Source organism: Thamnophis sirtalis, unplaced genomic scaffold (genome assembly GCF_051295495.1).
Source record: "Thamnophis sirtalis isolate CommonGarterSnake01/CBP01778 unplaced genomic scaffold, rThaSir2_p1.2 scaffold_11, whole genome shotgun sequence".
Classification (NCBI taxonomy): domain Eukaryota; kingdom Metazoa; phylum Chordata; class Lepidosauria; order Squamata; family Natricidae; genus Thamnophis; species Thamnophis sirtalis.
In genome coordinates, this window is record NW_028261391.1 from 13,904,777 (window position 1) to 13,916,146 (window position 11,370).

At 43.1% G+C, this 11,370-nt stretch overlaps 1 protein-coding gene across 1 annotated transcript in view; it reads right to left on the bottom strand.

Annotated features, from left to right (window-relative positions):
* The window catches only part of NAALADL2 (N-acetylated alpha-linked acidic dipeptidase like 2), an 897,010-nt gene extending 886,185 nt beyond the window's left edge, over positions 1–10,825 (bottom strand). The window contains exon 1 of the mRNA XM_087725225.1: positions 10,762–10,825. The gene's annotated coding sequence lies outside the window, so the exon portion shown is untranslated. The remainder of the gene's footprint in view (positions 1–10,761) is intronic.
* Between the last annotated feature and the right edge of the window lie 545 nt (positions 10,826–11,370).

Genomic DNA, 11,370 nt, shown 5'->3' on the forward strand with positions numbered 1-11,370 from the left:
GCTTCGGATTCTTACTGTTTGGAGCTTGTTTGCAGGCCAGTTCATGTGTGATTGGGACTATCCTGAAGCATGCATTGATTGCACAAACACTCTGCCTGCCATTGCCTGTACCTGTTTTAAGCCTTATCTGTGTGCATGTGTGTGTGTAGTTGGCTTGGAACAGGGCAATGATGTCATGACCTACATTTTGTCACTTTGGCATTACCCTAGTTAGGGAAAAGATGCCTACACCTTAGCTGTAGGAATTGAGGCCATATCCAAGAGTGTTCTTCACTATGTGCAATAGAAAATGTTTCTGTTCATATAATTTGAGGAACCTATATTTTCACACGTCCCTTCTCCCATCAATTTAGAATCCTCCAAACTGCAGCAAAATAGAATATGTAACAGCTATCTGCAGAAGATAAAAGGATTTTGGATGTAACAGACTCAAGCTGTATACATAAGAGGAATACTGTCTGACATATTGAGGGAACCAATGAATAGCACAAAGAGTCTGACATTTGCAAGCAACAAAATCATTACTTTGTCAAATAAATAAATAAATTTACACTTACTTTTTCTCATTCCTTTCATATAGGCATAGCATGAAGCAACAGGATAAACCTAACATATATGAAAATTGAAGAGTTCTTGAAAGCAATGAATTGAAATGTAGCCAAGAGTGGATTCATACAAACATGCGTGCCTCTAGATTGTTTTTCAGTATTATACACAGGATGATTGACATTTAGAGGAGAGTACAGAAGCCCATGAAGAACACTGGGAAGATTCAGACAGTACATTAAATGCAGACTTAAGAAAGCACAATTGCAGTGCTCACAAAATATATCCTGTCCGTTCAAATAAAATATGCATGTAGTCCTCAATTTATGATCATTCAATGTTATAACAGCCCCACACTAAAAAAAAAGTGATTACAATCTAGTTTTGAAGTTCTGACAGCATGTCAAGTAACCGTACTTAAGTCTGCTTGGCAACTGACCTGCATTGATGGTCATTTGCCGTGTGCCACAGTCACTGTTTACCAGGATTTACTTCTGGCCAAACTTGACCCATACCACACAATGGGTTTGCTTAACAACTACAGCATTGGCCTAACCACCATGGCGTTCACTTTATAACCGCCACATTCACTTGATAACCACTGCAAAAAAAATTTAAAAGATTATAAAATCAGGTTGGTCATGTGATTCCCTTACTTTAAAATCTTTGCAACATACAACTAGAAATGCCAGGCTCAATTAGGATTGTATGATGAGGAGTACTTGTGTTATGACTTGACTGAGCTTGCTTGATGAAATATTCTCAGACAATGGCTCGTTCCACAACATGCTGAGCATAATCCTATTTTAGCCTGGCCTAATCTGTTGTATAAACTCAGCCATTATGAGAAATAATGAACCCGGGTGTAGGGGGCCCTCAAAACTGAAAACACTGCTATCATGTTACCTCTAGTCGTTAAACTAGTCATACCTATTTCCAGCAACCATTCTTTATATATTTTAGCCTCCAGTCCCCCAATCAGCCAAAACAGCCAATGCAATCCTAGGCTGCATTAGCAACAGCAATAGCAGTTAGACTTATATACCGCTTCATAGGACTTTCAGCCCTCTCTAAGCGGTTTACAGAGTCAGCATATCGCCCCCACAGTCTGGGTCCTCATTTCACCCACCTCGGAAGGATGGAAGGCTGAGTCAACCTTGAGCCGGTGAGATTTGAACAGCTGAACTGCAGATAACAGTCAGCTGAAGTGGCCTGCAGTACTGCACCCTAACCACTGTGCCACCTTGGCTGCATTAATAGAATGAAGATCATATGAAATGTTAATACTGTTTTATAAAGCCTCAGTTAGGCCACACTTGGAATACGGCATCCAGTTTTGGTCACCCCAATGAAGAAAAGATGTGGAGACTCTAGAAAGAGTGCAGAGAAGAGCAACACAGATGATTAGGGGATTGGAGGCTAAAACATATGACGAAGGGTTGCAGGAACTGGGTATGTCTAGTTTAAGGACTAGGGGTGACATGATAGTAGTGTTTCAAGATTTGAGGGGCTACCACAAAGAAGAGGGGGTCAACCTATTCTCCAAAGCACCACACATGAAGCACTGGATGAAAAGTAAACAAGGAAAGAAGCAAGTGAAAACTAAAGAGAAATTAACCAGGGGAACGGCATGCCTTCAGAAATTGTGTCTGCTCCATCATTGGAAACTTTAAAAGACTCGACAGCCAATTGTCTGAAATGGTATAGGGCAGTGATGGCTAACCTTTTTTGCATCATGTGCCAAAAGTGGGGGGAAGCTCAGGGGGGTCGTGTCCGTGTGTGCCCACCCCGATAATGCTATGCGTGTGACACACACACCCCTGCACACATGCACGTGCAACCAACGCTGCCACCCACTTTTGGCATCCTTTTCTTGCCCTCCCCTAGAGCAGCAGTTCTCGACCTGTGGGTTGTGACCCCTTTGGGGGTCGAACAACCCTTTCACAGGGGTCGCCTAAGACCATCCACCTCCACTGGCGTCGCCCATGCTCAGGAGCACGTCCTGAAGCGGCAGGTGCATGAAGAGTGCCGGGTGGTGAAGCAGCCTCCTCCCGGTTCTGGGTGCAACCCAGACGCCGCCCCACCCGGTCTCCATGCCAGGGAAAGGCTGAGGCGCTGAAGGGGGACAAAGACAGGTTCTTCTGGGTGGCAGATCAGCTTCGGCTCCAACGGATGTCCAGCTTCAGCCTAGCTGCCTGCACAAGGGCTCGAAGGTGCTGGGAGAACAGGAGAGTAGCGGGGCAGTCGGGCCACCCACTTCAGCTGGCAGGACAGGCTCTCGCCCAAGAAGGCACATGCCAGGATTAAAGTCACTTTGGGCCTGGAAGCTGCCTTTGCCGCCCCCGCCGCCAGTCCTGTCCTGCGGGCTAAACTGAGCTCAGAGGCTTTTTGGCCCCCGGGAAGGGTTGGCAGGAGAGGTCACAGGGGAGGACAGGCCCCAGCCACCCATTCCTTCCGTCCTGAGGAATTACACTCAGACAGAAGCACAGTTCAATGTAGCTTAAACCTCTGTTTAAAATCCCATTTAAAGGGCAACTTCTTAATCTATGTTAAATCGATCGAGGGAGGGAGGAATGGAAAGAAAGAAAGAAAGAAAAGGGAAGGAGGGAGGAATGGAAAGAAAGAAAAAAGAAAATGGAGGGAGGAATGGAAAGAACGAAAGAAAGAAAGAAAGAAAGAGAAAGAAAGAAAGAAGAAAAGGGAGGGAGGAATGGAAAGAAAGAAGAAAAGGGATGGAAGGGGAAAGAAGGAAAGAAAAAAGAAAGAAAGAAAGAAAGACAGACAGACAGAAAGAAAGAAAGAAAGAGAAAGAAAGAAAGAAAGAGAAAGAAAGAAAGAAAGAAAGAAAGAAAGAAAGAAAGAAAGAAAGAAAGAAAGAAAGAAAAGTGGGTGGGTCGGTGGGGGAAACAGAATGTAAAAATGTAAAGTTAATAAAGTGAAACTCATGTAAATCACGAACTGCTGCTGGAAGCAGGCAAGGAGATCGTTTTATCATGGAAAATCTGGCTGATCTCCTCCCAAACCAAGATTGGCAAATTCATCACAACATGAGGAACTGTATTAAAGGGTTGCGGCATTGGGAAGGTTGAGAACCACTGCTCTAGAGGCTTTCTAGGAGCCTGGGAAGGGTGAAAATAGCCTCCCCCGCCTTGCGGAAGCCCTCCAGAAGCTTCAGTAGCTTCCCTGAAGCCTCTGGAGGGCAAAAAACAGAAAACCCGGATGTTTGGGAACGGTGACTTCCGGTTTGGCCGTAGAGCCATTTTTTGCCCTCTGGAGCCTTCAGGGAAGGCTCCTGAAGCCTCCGGAGGGTGAAAAACGGCCCTACAAGCAAAGTGGAAGTCTGTTCCCAAACTCCAGAGGGCGAAAAACAGCCTTAAAAGAAGGCCAAAGTCAGCTGGCCAGCGCGCGCATGCGTGCTGGAGCTGAGAGCAATGCCCTAATAAATGGCTACACGTGCCACCTGTGGCACGCGTACCATAGGTTCGCCATCATGGGTATAGGGTCTCCTACTAGAGCAGGGGGTTAGACTAGAAGACCTCCAAGGTACCTTTCAACACTGTTATTCTCTGTTCCATAGGGTAGGTTATTAATCTACTTAGATAAGAACAAATGGAATACTTTTCAATTTGTTTACTTCTGCAAAATATTTAGTGTAAAAGGCTACATTATCAATTAATCATTAATTGCACAGAGATTTAAAAACCATAACCCAAACATATTGAAAACAAATAATTAAATACTCTTCCGTATGACTAAATGAAGGCAATGATGTGAAGCAATAAAGTTAAAATTAGTATGACAAACTCACCAATCATATTACCGTGAAGCCTATTTGTAGGTTGTCAGGTCCCATTTTAATGAATGGAGGCCAACATTAAAATCCAGCATATTAAAAAAAAGAAAGAAATGCCATATTAAAAATAATATGCCTTTGTGCAGGATGAATCACATTTATTTGCATTACGCAGATTAATACGTCAGACCAATTATTTCCCAGTTTACTCAAAACTTAATAGAGCATGAAACAGAACCAAGCAAGCTACATAGCAAGTTGGTATCAGTGGCAAATAAAACTTGGTAGTAAATCATGTTCTGAATGCTGCAAGCATTTAAGAGCAGGATCTTGCAGACTAAGTGTTCTTATTAAGAAGTAGCTTTAACTGAACTCAGATCAGTATTTACTTTCAGAATAAATCAGGTCATTGAATCAGGTTTTGCTGCTTTTGGCAGTGTGGGCAGCTGGAAAATGAAGTCAGCATCCCCATAAAGCTTGTCTGCGGAAGGAAGCATGAAGTGCTCCAAAATCTCCTAGTAGACGTCTGCGTTGACCCTGGTCTTAATGAAGCACAATGGTCCAAAGTTTTGTTGCTCAGTGGTCCAAAGTCCTCTTTTCTGATGAGAGCAACTTTTGCCAAAAGCACCAAAACCTGGTTCAATAACCGTGGGATTACTGTGCTTGATTGGCCAGCAAACTCACCTGACCTGAACCCCATAGAGAATCTATGAGGCATTGCCAACAGAAAGATGAGAGACATGAAACAATCAGAAGAGCTGAAAGCCACTACTGAAGCATCCTGGTCTTCCATAACACCTCAGCAGTGCCACAGGCGGATAGCTTCCATGCCACGCCACATTGAGGCAGTAATTGCTGCAAAAGGAGCCCAAACCAAGTACTGAGTACATATGCATGCTTATACTTTTCAGAGGTCCGATATTGTTTTATGCACAATCCTTGTTTTATTGATTGCATGTAATATTCTAATTTTCTGAGATGGTGGATTTGGGGTTTTCATGAGCTGTACGCCATAATCATCACAATTATGATAAATCACGGCTTGAACTATCTTGCTTTGCATGTAATGAGTCTTATCTCATATATTAGTTTCACCTTTTAAGTTGCATTACTGAAATAAATGAACTTTTGCACAATATTCTAATTTTTCGAGTTTCACCTGTAGATGCAGACAGATTGTCCACCCGTACATTGAGTAGTCCTCAACTTATAATAATTCATCTAGCGACCATTTGAATTACAACGGCATTGAAAAAAATGATTTATGTCAATTTTTCACACTTATGACCATTGCAGCATCCCATGGTCACATGACCCAAATTCAGACACTTGACAAATGACTCATATTTATGACGGCTGCAGAGTCCTTGGGTCATGTGATCATCAGAGTCCTTTGGGATTGGGCGGCATATAAATTTTATTAATAAATAAATAAAATCTTTTGTGACCTTCTGATAAACAAAGTCAATGAGGAAGCCAGATTCACTCAACAACCGTGTGACCAACTTAACAACTGGGGTAAGAAACATCGTAAAGTGGAGCAAAATTCACAAAATTAACAACTGTCTCACTTAGCAACAAAAATTTTGGACTCAATGGTGGTCGTAATTCGATGACTACGTTTACCAGCCAGTGGTAGGTTTCCATTTTTTTTTACTACCAGTTCGCTCGTGCGCATGTTCACACACTACGCTTCTGCATGGGTGAAGCCTCCTGGCGCCACTACTACCAGTTCACCCGAAACAGGCTGAACCGGGAGCAATCCATTTCTGATACCAGCTGATCCTATTTCATATCTTAGTCAGAAAACAGGATCAACAATGTAAACCACCTCTTCTGGTTTCTATGAGTTTTACTCTCTACTCAATCCCAAAGCATGTTCCTTTGGAGATCTGTTAATTTTCTTCAAAATTAGGTACTAATTCATTATATTCTAATTGACATCAAGTTACTCCCAAATAAATTTCCGTAAGGGTATAGCTTTATTGCTGTATATGCTCCTAAAAAGGTATTGCTGAGGTTAGTTGGGCTTACGGCTTAATAAAGCTGCCACTGAACCATTAAATCCAGTGTGGGGTTTATTTCTGTACAGTCATAAAGTCAGGCTAGAACTCTACTTATATTACTTTCATCTAAATTAAATATGTTCATGTGATATTAATCTCATCTACGCTAGATAAAACCTTGTTTTATACTGACATATTCAATCATAAACTAGCAAGAGATCTGTACAACACCAAATGCTAAATTGTTGTTGGCTACTTTCGTTTAATGTATTATGCAAAGAATAATTGTGTTTGACAAAAGGGCTGGTAAAACATGACTCCCCTGGGGATTCAATAAACCACAAATGTTTTGATTTCCACAACCCACTAAGTCATAAATTATGGCTAGCAAATCACCATTGATAGATTCTCAAAATACATCAAAAACAAAGAAAATTGAATCCCACTATGGTTTGGCATGTTGAGTGAACCCAACTTAAACCGGTCTTCTGCAATCAGAATGCCAATGGAAAAAATGCCCATGATCAGAGTGGATGGCACAAACTTGCCAAACTAAATCTACAACCAGCGCCTATGGCAGGGGTCGGCAACCTTAAACACTCAGAGAGCCATTTAGACCTATTTCCCACAGAAAACACCGGGAGCCACAAAACTCTTCCGGTGCCTGACTATTTCCTGAGTGGCCACGAAACTAACATATATAGTTGAATTAAATATTCTGTTTTCTTCTGAAACTTTTCTTTTCTTGGATTTATCCATGGTTGACCTACTGGGGGGTCGAAAACCTCAATAAATCGCATGCCAGCGAGTGTTGCACATTGGCAGTTGTGGCACAAATTTTGCGTGACAGGGAGCCGCAGCAGAGGGATGAAAGAGCCACATGCGGCTCCAGAGCCAAAGGTTGCTGACTCCTGGTCTATTGAGAGCATCATCTAGGTCATGGTTGTCCCAAAGGTGCTTTTTCAAGAGGCAACTGGACTTTCTGGTTTTTCTTTCAAGACATTTCACTTTTCATCCAAGAAGCTTCTTCAGCTCTGACTGTATTTTTTGTATTTTGTATTTGTTTATTATTTATAGGCCGCCCTTTTCCCTGAGGGGACTCAGGGCGGCTTACAATTTATGGGGAGGGGAATACAAGACAAGACATGAGACAGTACATAAGTAAAAATAGAATACAACATTCATTCATCATTCGGGTGGGGACGGATTAGAATCTTTATCCCCAGGCCTGACGGGATAGCCAGGTCTTGAGGGCTGTGCGGAAGGTCTGGACGGTGGTGAGGGTGCGAATCTCCACGGGGAGATCGTTCCAAAGGGTCGGAGCTACTACTGAAAAGGCTCTCCTCCGCGTAGTTGCCAGTCGACACTGACTGGCAGATGGAACTCGGAGGAGGCCTAATCTGTGTGATCTAATAGGTCGTAGGGAGGTAATTGGCAGGATGAGAAGCAAAACATCTTCAAACAAAAACCAGGAAGTCCACTTGCCTCTTGAAAAAGCACCTTTGGGACAACTATAACCAGAGCTTCCACAAGATGATTTTTTTCCTGCAGCTCCTGTAAAGGTAAAACAAACATTTTACCTTTACTGCAGCAGGAATTCTTTATCTGCAAAAATGGAAAGATTTATCAATCCTCACACTGAAATAATGTATAGGAAAAGTAATGGGGCTAGGAAAGAAGGCAAAATTAACTGTTTTAATTAAAGAATAAATGTAGTTTAGTTTCTAATTGGAAATTGTTTCTAAATGTTGTGCTCAAGACAGGGGGGGGGAATGAAATCTTAACTTTGGGATTTGCTCATTGATTTGTTGTTACAGAAATGGCTAGTAGGTAAAAAGTAAAAACTTGAGGCTATAATTTTATTTTTTTTATCCTATTATGCTCCAAAAGTTGGAAATATGTGCTTTTCTTTTTCTCTTTTATCCTGTACTTTTCTTTTCCCATTTTTCCCCATTATGTTTATTTTCATTGGTATCTTAATGAATATGTGTTTAAATAAAATGTATTTAACTAAAAAATAAAGACGAACCTGGAAATTGACAAGAGACCAGTTAAAGGTTTGATTGAACAAAACAAACCCACAAGGAGGTAAACTCGAGGTAAACCGCTCCAAACTCGATTGAAGAAAATACGAATTCAGCAACAGTGATCAATGCCTGGAATGCACTACCTGACTCTGTTGTTACATCCTCAAACCCCCATAACTTTAACCTTAACCTGTCTACCGTGGACTTCACCCCATTTCGAAGAAGTCCGTAAAGGGAGTGTGCATTTAGTGCATCAGTGTGCCTAAAGTCCCTGTCCTACTGTCCCCATTTATTTGTACCCATTTCCTGTGTTCTTATTCATGTTTATTTTTATTCCTGTTATGTTGCACATGAGTGACAAACTAAAGAAAGAAAGAAAATAAAAAAGAGGACATATTCCTATTATGGCACTTGTTTGTTTTAGCGTAGTGATTATGAATATGCTATTTGGGGTTGGTTTTGACTGGGGTATCTGACTTAAGTAACTTTTTACCACCCCCTTCTATAGCACCTAATCATTGCCCTGTACTACAGTAGGTGGCAGCACCTACCCAACCTTGGGCCGATCTCAAGAAAACTGTGCAGCACCAGCCTTGATTAATAGTTTGATGGAAGACCACTAAGAAACCCCAGCATATAAAATCGTTGAAAGAAATCCTGGAGGAGGAGTCCAGAGGCCAACTACTTCTGAACTGTTGCTAAGCAAGGACCTTCCCTGATTAAACCTCGCAACATAGATAGATGATAGATGATAGATAGATAGATAGATAGATAGATAGATAGATAGATAGATAGATAGATAGATAGATAAAGTAAGCAGGCAGAGAGAGACAGACAGACAGACAGACATAGAAAAATAGATATAGATATAAATGTGTGTGTGTGTGTAGATAGATAGATAGATAGATAGATAGATGATAGATAGATAGATAGATAGATAGATGATAGATAGATAGATAGATGATAGATAGAGATAGAGAGATAGAGAGAGATAGAGAGAGATAGAGAGAGATAGAGAGAGAGAGAGAGAGAGATAAAGTAGGCAGGCAGAGACAGACAGACAGACAGACAGACATAGAAAAATAGATATAGATATAAATGTGTGTGTGTGTGTGTGTGTGTAGATAGATAGATAGATAGATAGATAGGTAGGTAGGTAGGTAGGTAGGTAGGTAGGTAGGTAGGTAGGTAGGTAGATAGATAGATAGATAGATAGATAGATAGATAGATAGATAGATAGATAGATAGATAGATAGATAGATAGATAGATGATAGATAAAGTAGGCAGGCAGAGGGAGACAGACAGACAGACAGACAGACATAGAAAAATAGATATAGATATAAATGTGTGTGTGTGTGTAGATGATAGATAGATAGATAGATAGATAGATAGATAGATAGATAGATAGATAGATAGATAGATAGATAGATAGACAGACAGACAGACAGACATGAGGGAGAGGGAGAGGGAGGGAGAGAGAGAGGGAGAGATTTGCAAGCCTACCCTCAGCTCAGCTCTACCTCGGAGAGATCTCGTAGGGAAAATCGGGACCCAACCTCCGCAAAAACCAAGCACAAGATCAGCTTAAGAGGACTGTTCCCTTCTCCGAGTTGCATTGCACAACCGGTCCTCGCTTCGGCCAAGAGTTTCAAGTTAATCTCGGCGCTCCACTTTAGACCCAGAAGCCGCGGCAAGAACATTTTTTACGTGGCCTTTCCTCTCCCTCTCTAATCTTCTACGTCGTGCTGGACAATGCCCAGCCCGCTGCCCGGCTTTGCACAGCGCCAGGTCGCGGAAGGCTACAAGGGACGCGTGTTGTTTTGATTTTTTTAAAACCAGAAACCGTTTCCTACAAATCGTGTGTGGACTGGTTTACACAAAGACAATCCTTTACACACTTCAAACTCTCCTCAAGAAAATATATATATATATATTCTCTGGGCAAAACAGATGCATTGGGGTCGGGGGGGGGGGGAATCCTCCACTTTCTCCCCACTTTCTTTTTTCCTGCTTCTCGCGACCGGGTCGGCTCATTCTAGCCTCTCCAGAGGAAGAGGTGGGAAAAAAAGACCCAAGTCCCAACCGTGCTCTGGAAATGCACGTATATAAAAGTTGCGGCTGCCTCGTGAGAGCGGCGACTGCAATAGCAACGACGGCGGCGGCAGCAGCGAGGCGCGCACCCTCCTCCCGACCTGGTCCCGGAACGTCGCGCGCCGCTACTGCGTAGCTCTGGCGAGGGGGCGAGAACGCGCCGGCGCGCGCGCGCGCGCCTCGCCTGGACTTCTTCCAACTTTCCGCCCACCAGCTACGGGCTTCGGCTCTTCCCTCAATCCCCCCCCTCCTCCTCCTCCTCTCCTCTCCCATCCCCTCGGGGTCGGCTGCGTTTACCTTAAAAAGGAAGGAGTGGCCGAACGCTGCGTGGCGACATTGGGCTCTCCGGAGGGAGGAGAGGAAAGGGGTTTCAGCAGCCGTAAAGCTGGAGGGAGGGAGGGAGGGAGAAGCGCTCCCCCCCCTTTGCTCACCCTCCCGCTGTCCAACACACACACACCACAAACACACACAGACACACACACCGTGGCTTCTCTGTGCTTATGATACAGAAGGATGGAATGGGCAGGAGCGGCCCGGCCGCGGGAAGTTTCCTCAGTAAGCCCCGGGAGAAGGGCGAGCTGAAACGCAGGGAAGGGAAAGGCTTGCGGAGCTAAGCTGAGGCCGGAGCGAGAGAAAGATGCTCTCAGTTACAGTAGCAAAGCTGCTTCCTGAAAATGGAAAACGTTCTTACGTGGGAATTTTCCGGGACTTGGATCAGAGAACCGAGGGACGGGTGGGATTTTTTTTTAAAAAAAAAAATTATTAAAACATATGAGGACCGGTTGCAGGAACTGGATATGTCTAGTTTAATGAAAAGAAGGACTAGGGACTCGAGACATGATAGTAGTGTTCCAATATCTCAGGGGTTGTCACATAGAAGAGGGAGTCAAGCTATTCTCCAAGGCA